The 13,591-nt window shown below is 52.3% G+C and overlaps 1 long non-coding RNA gene across 3 annotated transcripts; it reads left to right on the forward strand.

Moving 5' to 3' along the window:
• Positions 1 to 5,062: 5,062 nt before the first annotated feature.
• Positions 5,063 to 13,196, forward strand: LOC113885517. Of its 3 annotated transcripts, XR_003509238.1 has the most exons (3): positions 6,940 to 7,710; positions 10,735 to 10,938; positions 11,233 to 13,196. It is a non-coding gene; the product is annotated as an uncharacterized LOC113885517 (long non-coding RNA). The 3 variants fall into 3 exon arrangements; XR_003509239.1 differs by lacking the exons at positions 6,940 to 7,710; positions 11,233 to 13,196 and adding an exon at positions 5,063 to 5,323 and having other exon boundaries at positions 10,735 to 11,060; XR_003509237.1 differs by lacking the exon at positions 11,233 to 13,196 and having other exon boundaries at positions 6,937 to 7,710; positions 10,735 to 11,060.
• Positions 13,197 to 13,591: the final 395 nt, after the last annotated feature.

Here is a 13,591-nt window from a genome sequence, read left to right on the forward strand (position 1 = left end):
GACACACCCCTGTTGCTCACAGTCCAGTAGCCAGAACTAGGACACAGGCCAATCTCAGCACAGGAGGCTGGGGGGTGTGAGGGAGCGCCTGGCTCCTTGTGAGTAGGAACCCGCTCCAAGAGCATGCTGGGCCCGGGCAGCTGGGTGATAGAGGCCTGGAGATTGCAGGCAGGAGGAAGCCAGATGCAAATGCAGGGATCCAGGAGGTCAAGAGGTAGGGCAGGGGAGCTCTGCCTAGCCCAGAGTCAAGAGGGCAAGGCTCTGGTCCCAGAGCTGTGCTTTCTCAGCGGTGAGAACCTGAGACACTTCTTCAACCCTCCTGAACCTCCCTGGCCCCATTGCCCAGCTTTGTAAACTCATCCTGATCGCCCAATGTGATCTCAAAGAGAAAGCAAGATCAACAGCCTACAACGGCTGTGCAAACAGCCCCAGGCTGTGCAGAGTGAGCCCCGTTGTAATTCTTTTTAGCAGAGCTGCTCTTTCTTCCTTCAGACACCTGAACTCTGGTGGTCCCTGGTCCCCGAAGCTGAGGATAATCTCTGCTTCTTCAGGTTGTCCTGCCTTACCCCATCTGCCTCAGTGAGACAACCAGGGCAAACGTTGCAGATTCAGCTGCTGCATGAACCTGCTGGATTGTCCAGGAAGATTCTAGAATATCAGAGTCCAGATGGTTGTCCAAAGGTTAGCTTATCCTTGGCGGATACTGAAAACGCTCAACTCTTCCAAGGAGTCCCCAGCAGGTGCTGACAGGACTGTCAGAAAGTAGTCCAGCCATTATGGGCAGCACCACCATGCTGCCTCGCCACAGTAGAGCTGTTTTTAAATCTCCATAGCCCCCCTCTGCAACCCCGTCACTCTAGAATGTCAGACCACATCATAATAAACACATCAGAATGCATCTACATCCCACTTCAGATATCATTTACATATAACTTCATAGGCGCTGAGACGAGTTGAATTTAACAACTTGACATGATGTTACATTATGCACATATTCAATTAAACATCAATTAATTTTGATTTTGCAGTCATTTTTTGAAGTCGATCATTTTTTTTCAAGTATCAAATATTCTTGGAAAAATAGTAATCTGTTGGCCTTGGGCTTGGGGTACCCATAGATAAGCCAGCCCCTGGACACCACCCTTTCTGGAGTGAACAGCCAAGCTCTTCTGTCCTCTCAGAAGATTCAACTGGGAAGTGACCCACTGTCTGTGTCATCCCTGGAGGGGGCCGCTCATGTTCCTGTCAGGGACTTTATCTCTGTCCTGCCCCGAATGAGGAGCTGAGAACATAGTGTGGGGCTGGGTGACCACAGGGGCTGCCAGAGTCCATGTTCAGAGCAGAAGAGCAACAAGAAGAGGCTTAGGCTGTCAGAAAAGCTGCATGACCATAATGAGACTCCTGTCTTGGCCAAGGTCACAGAGCTGTCTGTGGCCTGCTCTCTGCCCCTCTGAGCTTCATTTTCCCTAGCTGTAAGTCAGCAAGTAGCAAATGAGGGAGGCCAAGGTGCTCGCTATAATCTTTCCCTTATTTTCTAGATCTACAGAGCTGCCATTTTACAGTGTGATGTTTATTCTGGTACTTTCTGCTTCAGGGTATCAAAGTCAGCACAGTGAAGTGTGGGTATTTCTACTGCTGAAAAGCTATCATTTGTGAAGGGGTTGTAGCGGTGTGTAACAGGGTTTGTGCATGTGTGAGTGAACACATGCACACATCCTGGAGAAGTGCAGGTACACGTGGACATGGGGTGTGGTGCTGTGTGCGCCTGTGTTGTGTAAGCAGACATATACGAATTTGTGAATTGGTGTCATATGTGCATGTATGAGGTATGGATGCGTGAGTGTGCATTTGTGTGTGCAAATGTGTATATGTGCAGGGCAGCAAGGCCAGGTAAGAAGGAAGGAATTCAAGGGCCTTCCTGGTTCCTAGTTCCCCAGAACCCTTTCTTTCTGGAAGGTGTTCCGCTTTGGCCATCAGCCTGGCTGTCGTTTGCTCCCATAGGAGGGCATCGCTGTCCTTGAGAACAAGGCCAGGAACTAGGAGACTCTGCCACTAGGCACGGAACACACTTGACATTTTACAAAGGTCTTTCTCTTCCCTGTTTTTTCTTGACCCCAAGATAGAATTTGTGAGGTTGGTAGTATCATTCCCATTTTTCAGATGAGCCATGACAAGTAAGAAGGCATGGGTATGAGATGTTCCCACTCCACATTTCCAGTCACTGCAGAAGGTAGGTGGGGTGGCCCTTTACAGACATGGCTTTTTCTTGGACACATCTGTCTCTGACTTCTTCCTGGCCCATCAGGCAGGACCCAAGGTCAGTGGGGAGAACCTGTCAGGGGTGGTGGGCAGCAGCCCCAGTCCGAAGCCGGGGGCGGCACAGGCTTCCCTGGTGGCTCAGACAGTAACAAATCCTCCTGCAATGCAGGAGACCTGGTTCAATCCCTGGGTCAGGAAGATCCCCTGGAGGAGGGCATGGCAACCCCCTCCAGTATTCTTGCCCAGAGAATCCCCATGGACAGAGGAGCCTGGTGGGTTACAGTCCACGGGGTAGCAGAGTGGGACACAACTGAGCAACTAATGCTTTCTTTCACGGAACCACAGCAATGGGTAAACCAGGGTGCTGAGTGCCACGGACGTGTCGGGTCTCGCCTCAGACCGCTGCTGCTGGAGATTAGCAGCTGCAGTCATGGGGCCAGGGAGCCATCTCCTCAGAGCAGCTGGGCAGGGCGAGGCAGGGCGGGGATGAGGGAGCTACTCATGGGCGGGAGGAGTTTCACGTGGCCCTGTGCCAGAGCACCCAGGGTCACTGGGCCAGTCCCCAAGTCCCAAGCTGGGGCATCACCGGTTCTCTGAGTCTTACACCCCTGTGGTGACGTCCAACACACTCCATCACCTAGTCCACTCCTCACAGCAATCCTACATGGTTGTCATTTCTTGTGCCCATTCTGTAGATGAGGAAATTGAGGTCCTTGGAGATTAAACAACTGGCAGAAGACCCAAACTCTCATTCCAGCTGGGTCTGGGCAGAGTTCAGAATAAGGTGGTTAGGGGGCATCTTGTGGCTCAGCTGGTAAAGAATCTGCCTGCAGTGTGGGAGACCTGGGTGTTGGGAAGATCCCCTGGAGAAGGGAAAGGCTATCCACTCCAGTATTCTGGCCTGGAGAAGTCCATGGACTGTATAGTCCATAGGGGTCACAAAGAGCTGGACACAACTGAGTGACTTTCACTTTCACTTTTTCACTTTTCAGGGGGCGTCTACTATGTATCAGGAACTATGCCAGGCACTTTTCAGGTAACATCTCATTTATACCACACAAATCAGTGAGGTAGAGAGTATCCCCTCCATTTTGGAGCAGAAACAGAGCAATTCGTTTGCCCAACATCTTAATAGAAGGATCCAAACCCAGGTACACATGCCTCAGAAATATTTAATGCAGCTGGGATGATCTTAATGTATACATCTGACCAGGCCACATCTCTGTTTCCCGCTGCTCCCTGGTGCCTCAAGGACCACAGGGAAATTCAAGAGCCTTAACCTAACATCCAAGGCTGTCCACCCTCTGGCCCTGAGCACGGCTCCTTCTCTAGCCTGTCTCCCTACTCAGCCACCTGCAGTCACAGTGCTGTGTCCCCTTAAACATGCTGTGTATTTGAAGAGCTCTGGCCTTGGTAAAGCCTGGTCCATCTGCCAGAAATGCCCTTCACCCTCTTCTCTGCCTGTCAAATTCCCATGTCATATGGTGTGGTCACATGGTGTAATCACCTCCTAGAGGAGGTGTCATTTGAGTTGGAGTCAGTTAATCCTCTGGATTCATGAAACAACTTTCACCTTCATTACAACTTGACATGGCTGAGAAGACGTGGATGTTTATAACTGGTCACTAGACTGGGGATACTCTCAGAGCAGAGAGGGTGAACTGTTTATCTCTGTATCCTAGCAACCTGCACAGGGCCTGGCCTAGCACAAGCATTCAACCAGAGTATATGGATGGAAGAATAGATGGATGCTCGGATGGAGAGATGTGTGGAAATAACATAACAGATGGGTGAATGGATGATTTGACTGGCAAATGGATAATTTAATGGAGAGATGAGTGGAGCTTGGAAGGATGGAAGAAGAAGGAGCAGGTGAATTATACCAACGAACACAAAACTATTCAGCACTGACAAAGTATACTGAGTGCCCTCTCCACTCTCCATTTGGATGGCATCACTGACTCAATGGACACGCATTTGAGCAAGCTCCGGGAGATGGTGAGGGACAGGGAAACCTGGTGTGCTGCAGTCCATGGAGTCCCAAAGGGTCAGACTCGACTGAGGGACTGAACAACAGCAGTAGCCAATGACTCAGGAAGCTTCCCTGCTCGCCTCCCTTACAACAACTTTTTGTTACAGGTTGAAAAAGACCTGGCAGGCCCTCTGGGCAAGGAACAGAAGAGTGTCCCAGATGGGGTGGGAAAGGACCCCCACCCTTGGTGCTGAGCTCACATCCTGGAAACCTATGGCTGAGCTCTAGGAAGATGCAGGGCCTGCCCTGTCCCCTGAGATGAGCTAAGCAGGGAGTAGCCCACGCTTCCATCTTTCCATTAGCTAAGAACTCTTCCAAGCCTGGCCTCTCCCAGCTCCAAGTTCCACTGCCCAGGATAATTGGAGCTGGGGCCTGAGTCCAATGTTGCTTCAATCCCCAAACCAAAACCACACTGGCCAGAATAAGAGGATCCCTGGGGTCAGCATCTAGGAGGTATGGGGGCAGAAGAAACTGGACCAACATCTGGAGACAGCTGGAGACAGCTGGGCCACCATCAGGGGTGGGTTCTGAGAGCAATGGTCCTGAACTCCTAGCAGTGGGGGTGAGTCCTCTCCAGGAGTGCAGGGGCCCAAGAATGGGCTCGTTCTGAGGAGGGGCAATGGCACCAGCTTCTCTCTGGGTTTGACCCCACCCCTCACGTCCCCACTCACCCCCACAGCCTCACATCTGTGAGTAAGGCCCTGCCAAGTAAACAGCTGCAGCCCACACTCCAAGGCTCCCCAAACCCCAGCACTACCCACACCAGCCAAAGCCACATCCCATCCATCCCCCAGCATGGGACCCACGGGAGGGGATGCGCTCGTTAATCACAGGGAGACAGCTTCCGGGCAGCCTCGAAGACAGACCGAGGAGACCGGAGCTGGGAGGGAGCTCCCCACAAGTTCCCAGGGGAGGCCAGGGCTCCTGCTCCGACCCAGCACTGAGTCCATCAGCTAGTGGCTTGCCTTCCAGTGCCCTGGAATCTCTGAGAACAGCCGGTCCTGCTTGCGGCCCAGACATCAGGAGAGAAAGGTGGGTGTGTCTGTCCTCTACCATCGGGCCTTCCTTCTTCCGTCCAGTGAGGCATCAGAGAAACCCTCTGAGGCCAGAGGGTTGGAATCTTGGTTCTTTGCTTGGCAATCGGCTGGTCGTGTGACCCTAGGTCTCAGGCTGTGCAAAATGAGGAAAGAGCTCCGACACTACCTGTGTGCACAGCCTAGAATCAGTCATCATGCTGTGGGGAGGGCACATACAGAGGCCCATGCCCTCCATCCCTAGACCCACAGTAGAGCAAGTCAGCTGTGGTCGTTGGCCTGATCTGAGTCACTGGGCAGGCTTGGCAGTGGGAGATGACCTACGCAGCCCCAGGGAGCAGGGCCTTGGAGAAAGCCATGGTAGAGAGAAGAGAGCCTGGAGCACAGGCAGGAATAAAGACACACATCTGCCAGGAGCTGGGCTTCCAGTCACCCTGCTCAGACCAAGCCCAGTCTCCCCTCATCCTCACTTTGCCTTTTGGTGTTGAGGGCTGTGGACTCCTCTTGGAACGCTTGAGCCCCTCACAGCCCACAGGGATGCACCTCACTGTGATAGAAGCTCATAGACCATCAAAGCTGGAGATGCGCTGGCTGACCCCTGACCTCATCATGTGACCCTAGGCAAATCCCTGTTCCTCTCTGAGACCTGTCAGGGCACCCAGTGAAAAGAGAGCCTGGAGATTCCCTGTGCCTTTCCTCTAAGGTCACTAGCATTCCTGGGTCAGCCAGCAGAGAGGTGGCTGGGCTGAGTTGACCATCTGGGAGACCCAGCGATAGGCAACAGGAGGGAGACAGCCTGGGCAGCCAGGCAGGGCTAGTGGGCAGAGCATGGGGCACCCAGGGGGGTCAGAGCAGGACTCAGGCCCCTCCACAGGCAAGGGGAAGGGGAAAGAACAAGTGATGATTCAAGCAAATCTCTACTGAGTACATCCTGTGTACTAGCCATCATTCTGAGCCCACTGGTGCTCCCTCCTCGGTACTCCAAAGAGCCAGGTACACCACATCCCCCCACAGGGGAGGGCACTAAGGCCCAGAGAGGACAGGATGATATTCAAGGTCATGCAGCTTAAGTGGACACGTTGGAGCTAGAATCCAGATTTTCAAACTCGACAACAACACGGTTCCCTAGGGGTCGGGGCAAGACCCTAAGTCCAGACAGGAGACACCATCCCAAACCCTGACCATGAAATTAGACAAGGCCAGAGCTTTGATTCTTGAGGCACAAGAGGCCAGATCTCCACATTCTACCCAAGTCTGAAAGTGGAGTGAAAGTGTCAGTCGCTCAGCCATGTCTGACTCTTTGTGACTCCGTGGACTGTAGCCCACCAGGCTCCTCTGTCCGTGGAATTCTTCAGACAAGAATACTGGAGTAGGTTGCCATTCCTTTCTCCAGGGGATCGTCCCAACCCAGGGATCGAACCCAGACCTCCGGCATTGCAGGCAGATTCTTTACTATCTGAGCCACAAGGGAAGGCCCCACCCAAGTGTGTGCTGTGCTGTGCTTAGCTTCTCAGTTGTGTTCAACTCTTTGAGACCCCATGGACTGTAGCCCGCCAGGCTCCTCTGTCCATGGGGATTCTCCAGGCAATAGTACTGGAGTGGGTTGCCATGCCCTTCTCCAGGGGATCTTCCCAACCCAAGTCTGGAGCTCCTTAATTTCCTCATCTCGTGGTCAGTTCAGGGAACAAGGTGCAATCAATCAAGGCTCATCCCCAGAGGGAACCCCAACTCTTTAGGGAATATACACTTGGAGGACACGCTAACATTATTGGCACACTACAGCGACAAAGGGCTCATGCCCTCTGAGCGCATCCCGACTCCATTCTTGGTCTGAGGCAGACATGGTGGAGATGGGTCACTGGGCTCCACTGGGAAATGGATGACATGATCTCCAGAGCCCCTCTCCTCTCCAGCCCTTTCCAGATCAGCATAGCTCCCAGACTGGAAACCGTCCCTCCTAAAGACCTAACCATTAACTACATACTGTCTGAAACAAGTGCTAGATCCCAGGGCTGCCTCTCCATTCCAGTCTGCCTTCTTGGAGAATCATCAGATCTCTAGAGTCCTTATTTCCCCAAACCTGGGCTGCTGCAGACTTCCACTCTGATTTCCCCCAAGAGGTTTGACTCAGCCTATGACCTTGAGCAAGTCCCTCCCACCTCCAGGCCCCAGTGTCCACACTTGTCAGATGGAAGAATAAGCTCAACATGGGGTTCCTTCTAACTGGCAGAGACTCTGGGATTGTCATCTTCCAGATGGGTGGAGGGAGGTGGGCAAGGCCAGCTGAGCCCCTGGGTGAGGCAGGAAATGGAAGAGCAGACCACGGATCCAGCCTGATGCCCATTTCATCCATGCCTGCTTTTGTCTGGAGCGCTCAGCAAGCAGGTGAGTTCATCTTCCATTAAGGACAATTATCTTCATTTGCATATGCTAAATGTGACATTTAAGGGAGAAGTTTCTCCCCACCCCAAACAGGATAAAAGTCCCAATGACAGGCAGGCAACCTGCGGTTTGGGGCAGAGGTGTAATTGGCTCTTATTAAGGGAAGATGTGGGGAGATACAGGTTTTGAAATGCAAATGACAGCATCCTTCCTTCCACTGGGGCTGAACTGGGAATGAGAGGGCCAGGCTGGTGTTCCGAGCTCTTGTCCTTCCACATCTGGGCAGGACAGGCCTCCTGACACAGTGCATAAGACAGATAGAAGGCAGGCTGAAGCAGGTGGCCAGACTAGCACATCCCCTCCCCAGTAGCCCATCCTTGCCTCAGCCTGCCCTGCCACACCAGCGCCCCTCCCTGCACACCAGCATCAAGCAGATTCTGCTCTCTAAACTGGAATCTTGACTCAGAGACCCCCACCGATAGCTTCATCTGTGGCTACTGCCAAATATCAGCTACAAAAAGGAGAACACCAAGAGGCCCTTAACTACCCCACCCACACTGGTCTTGGCTATTCTCTATACTTAAGAAGCCCTTTTTTCCCCACACCCCTGGCAAACTCTCAGCTCTGTCTCAAACCAGTTCAAAGGGCGCCTCATCTATGAAACCTGCCCCAGTGGCCCAGACTGGACTAATGATGGCCTCCTTCACCCCCAGCACTGGCTTTCCCACTGAGGCTGAAAGCCCAGGAAGCAGGTGTAATTCTCATCCATCTCTGGGTACAAATATCTGCTCGGAGCTGACTCCCCAAAGGAGCTCATAAGATTTGGTAGATGCAGGAAAGGAGGTAGGGCTGGCTGGATGTTCCTATGTCTCGATCCACGGCTCTACCCTGCACTTGCCTGAGTGGTGATTTTCAGCACTTCCCATTCTACAGATGGGGAAAAGTGAGGCTTGGGGAGATAGAGACTCGATCTCCAACTCAAAGAGGGAATTTGGATAAGCAGGACCTGGAATACCATCCCTGACTAACCCCCTCAAGTGGGCTCACTGTTGCTTGACTTTGAAGACATCCACAGTGATGGGAGCCTGCCCTGTGGCCACTTTATCATGTGGTGCTCCCAGGTCCTAACACAGACCTGACCTCCTGGTCCTCCTCAGATCCAGCCACTGAGCCTGAAGTTGATCTTGATGATGTCGTCCCCTCTCTTACAGAGCACTGGCTCCCATCTGATTACTCTCAAAGCAAAGAAAGTTAAGTCAGCACCGCAGGATGATAACTGGAGATGCATGGATCCCCAGCGCTGAACTCTAAGACAGGAAACAGCTGTTCATGATCCTCCTTTTCTGTAGACATCCAGAGCTGTCTGCTCTGGGAAACCAGAGAGGCGGGGAAGAAGAGGAAGGGCTAGAAAGAGAGCAGAGGGGACCCTGCCAGGGGGATCCATTATGCCCCCAAAATCCTGACCCCCAGCCCCAAGCCTGCCTGACTCTACTGAATGATACCCGCCTCCACCAGCGCCCGTCCCTTCCCTGTCAGGTCAGGATTCAACTGAATTTTGCAGTTTGTGCTGCATGAGACCTCAGGCAAGTTTGGGACCTATCAGAGCCTTGGCTTCCTCCTCTGAGAGTGGGGATGGCAAGGTCGTTCCTCTGTTGGTTAAGCTAATCCACAAGAAAGCACGGAGCGGGTGGTAGGTGCTGAAAGATGCTCCGTCACCTTCCCTTTCCTGCCCTGGACCTTTAAGGTGAAAGCCCCCAGGGAACATAGAGGGCAGACCCACCTGCCTGAGGCTCCTCTCCTCCCCGCTCCCCAACACAGAGATTCCCCATAAAAGGAGGTCAGCAAAATCACGGGGCACTGTGCTCCCCAGACATTCGCCAGAGGCACGTTCCATCAAAAGCAGGTGTGTAGGATTCTCAGCAAGCCACGTTAGGACAAGAACAGAGAAAGAACAGAGAGAAATCTGGGCCTGAGATTGACTCCAAGCTCCCCTGTCATCTGACTAGTCAGTGAAACCACAGAACGGAAGGGCCACACAGCAGTTCCCTCACGTGGCCACTTGTTAGAAACCCCTGAAAGCTCTAGCATCTCCCAGGACTCAGCAAGGACTCCCAGTGAAACCAGAATGCATGGAGGAAGAATCAGGTATCGGTGTGTTTAGGATCCATAGGTGGTTCCAGCATGACTTGAACTTTGAAAGCCATGGGACCACAGGACAAGATAGTAATTGTGGGCAGCTACCAAGACCTGACTACATTCAAAGTGCTTCCTTAGCCATCGCCCCATCTGATTGTCACCTGTTGGCTGAGGAACCACATTATTATACCCATTGTATGGAAGAGAAAAGTAAGGCCTTGGGTATTGCCCTGTCTCCTGAAATAGTCATTATTAAGGCTGAGACCAGAGCCCATTCTCCAAACCCTCAAAGTTGCATTCTTCCTACATTGGCTCAGCTATAGCACATGCTTGGAGATAGTCTCAAAGACAAGGATCCTGACTTCCAGGGGCTCCTGGGTTCTGGGGGGCATCCCATCCTTTCCTGGGAGGAGGTGCTGATGGTGGCAGGGAGAGCTGAGAAGGACTGTCCCTGAAGCAGTCAGGGAGCGCTTTGTAGGCTGGATGCAGGCCAGCACACTGGGCCAACTCATGCCTTGGCCCCAAGTAGGCCCTGGCTCGAACCCAGGAAGTTCTCCCATCTGACTTCATCCTGTGGTGTGTGGGGGTCTGTTCCGGGATGGTGGGGCCCAGACATGGGCTCTTTATCTGAGTCTTTCCTGACACCCCTCTGATAACAAAGAAGGCAGCTTAACAGGGAACGGAAGGTTTACTGGAGGATTTCAGTTCTTCCTCTAGGTCTGTGTTGGAAACACGGATGTTCACATAAAGCCCAAGGCACCACTGGCAGGGAAACCAGAGGGGCCCACAGCAGCTTGGGGGCTGGCTTAGCGCCCATCCCCTCTCCTGGTCCTCAAAGACTGTCAGCAGCCGCTCATCCAGCCCACACCCTCCCTGGCCCATTCATTTCAGGGGACAGAGGAAGGGAAAGAAGACCAAGACAGCAGCCAAGTTGCACAGCACAGAACAGCGCTCTGCTTGCAGATACCCAGCCCGGAGTTCAAACCCCAGCTCAGCCACATCTCTTGCTGTGTGATCTTGGACAAACCGCCTACCTCCCCAAGCCTCGGAACTCTCATTTATAAAACCAGCAGCAATCAGGATCCTCATTTCCAGGTATTTGTGAGACTGGGATGAAAGAACACCCATGGTGGCTGCAGGATCCTCAGTGTATTATTTTACTTTTCATTGCCTTGACTAACCCATCTTTAAAATGGGAACAATAATGCCTATTCATAGAGATGGAGTGAGGATTAAATCCATTAAATGAGTTAATCCACATAAAAGCTTGTAAGAATGTCTGGCCCATCCCAAGCACAGAGTGACTGTTCCTTATTACGGCTTGCCTAGCATGGGCCTTGGCACACAGTAGTTCCTTAAGAAACATCTGCTTCCTTCCTCCCCTTCCAGATACTTTCCGGATGTGGCCGAGTGCAGCCAGCTGCCTTTCTCTGATGCCTAGTGACTGGCTCGGAGCCAACTCCTTAAAAAATTGGAAACGTTGCCCACTTTCTCTTCTCCCTTTTCATAAAGCAATCGCAGAACAGAGGCAGTGACCTTGGACAACCTTGTACTGCAATGTTTTCCAAAAGGCAAAACACTATAAATCACAGCGGGAGGGCTGGGCACACCACCCACGCCCCACCTCCCTCCTGTGGCCAGAGCCCACCTGAGCAGGGCTGGCCTGTGGATCCCTGTACTTTTTTTTTTATATGTAGGATGCCCCCCAGGGCAGAGGAAGCAGGTGGGTAGGGGTAGACGCCCTGGAACGATGAAGAACCACGGAGACTTCCAAACTCAAGAAACACTTACTAAGCACTGTCCCTCCCTACGCCAGGAACCAGGCTGAGCATGCTGAAGCATTTCCTCTGATTCAAGTGCAGCCTTGAGGGGACCGGTGCCCAGTGTTTCTGGAGGGGAGGTCAAGGGTCAGAGACCTCAGTGACTGCCAAGTGACCTTGGAGAAGCAGAAGAAAGGGAACACAAACCCATGACCTGTGACACTGTGTCCCCATTCTGTCCTTAGCATGCCATGCCCTTAAATAGTGGAGAGAAGTTCCTGCAGAGAAGGGGTCAGGTTCAGTGACTGATCCGGGCCCAGTGGAACCACTGAAAGCAGATTTGAGGTCTGGATAAGCACAGAGGCTAACAGTCCAAGCAGTCAGGAGATGAAAAGTGCTGCCTTAGGGCCAACAAGCTCCCAGTCTCCTGAGGCTGAAGAGGACTTTTCAAGATCCAGCCAAGAAACGACCAAGATCCCTTCCCACTGGGTGTCTATAGCGCCGTGAAATTTACTCATTCAACAGCTGTTCCTTGAGCATGCTCTCAGCTCTGGCACAGGCTCTGGACTCGGGATGGATGAGAAAGGAAGTTCCCTTTGTCTTGGAGCTTACATTCTAGTTGGGGTATGGGAGGACCACAAAACAAGAGCCCGGGAGAAGCAAAGTAGGGTATCGGAGGGTGGGGGGTGGCGGGCAATGCCAGGCCTCCCATCAGGAAAGTTCTCTTTGAGCAGCCTGCTTGACCCAGGTGAAAAGGACAGGCCACACCAACACCCAAGGGAAGGGAATTCCAGACAGCAGGGATACCACGCAGAGGCCAAGAGGTGGGACCAGGGATGCGAAAGGAGAGATGGGGCCAAGGCACAGTCAGGCTGGAAGGGCAGGGGAGGAGTGCAGGGCCAGGCCACAGCAGCCATCATCATTTTCACACCAGGATCCAGGTCCCACCGGGCAGCACCATGCTCTCCTTCTGACAGCTATGTGGAGAAAGGAGCATAGGGCTGCAGAAACAGGCTCTCAAAGACCAATTCGGAGGCCAGTTCAGTCATCTGGCGGACAGAAGATGAGGATGGTGACAGTGGAGGTGGGGAGACATGAGGATGTTTGACGTCTAGGTGGAGTTGATAGAGTTGGTTGTTAGCAAGGAGAGGAAAGCAAGGAATCAAGAGAGACTCACAGCACTGTGGGGCAATCCCGGAGACTGGCCAGGGGAGAAATCAAGAACCAGTGTAACCACGATCCTTCTGGATGGGGTACCCAATGAGGGTCTGCCCAGCCACCTGGGGTTAGTAAATGCCCTCCCCAAGTCCAGGAGAGGTGTGGGATTTAAGGCCAGCTCCCCTCAAAGATCTCATTCACTCATCCATCCATTCATCTATCCATCCACCCATCCATCCATTCATTCATTCCCTAGCTCATTCATTCATTTGTCATTCAACAGTTCTGGAGGAGAGATCTAGAAAAGGAAGCCCACCCCCCTACCCAGTGCTGAGCACACTCAGAGCAGGCAGGTTTGACCAGGACCACCTGTGAGTCCAGACCACCTTACAGTACATCAAGGCTGTATATTGTCACCTTGCTTATTTAACTTATATGCAGAGTACATCATGCGAAATGCCAGACTGGATGAAGCACAAGCTGGAATCAAGATTTCCTAGAGAAATATCGATAACCTCAGATACACAGATGACACCACCCTTATGGCAGAAAGTGAAGAGGAACTAGATGAAGAGCCTCTTGATGAAGGTGAAAGAAAAGAGTGAAAAAGCTGGCTTAAAATTCAACACTCAAAAAACAAAGAACATGATATCCAGTCTCATCACTTCATGGCAAAGAGATGGGGAAACAATGGAAGCAGTCACAGACTTTATTTTCTTGGACTCCAAAATCACTGCAGATGGTGACTGCAACCATGAAATTAAAAGAAGCTTGCTCCTTGGAAGAAAAGCTATGACAAACCTAGATAGCATATTAAAAAGCAGAGATAT

Source organism: Bos indicus x Bos taurus, chromosome 28 (assembly GCF_003369695.1).
Source record: "Bos indicus x Bos taurus breed Angus x Brahman F1 hybrid chromosome 28, Bos_hybrid_MaternalHap_v2.0, whole genome shotgun sequence".
Lineage (NCBI taxonomy): Eukaryota > Metazoa > Chordata > Mammalia > Artiodactyla > Bovidae > Bos > Bos indicus x Bos taurus.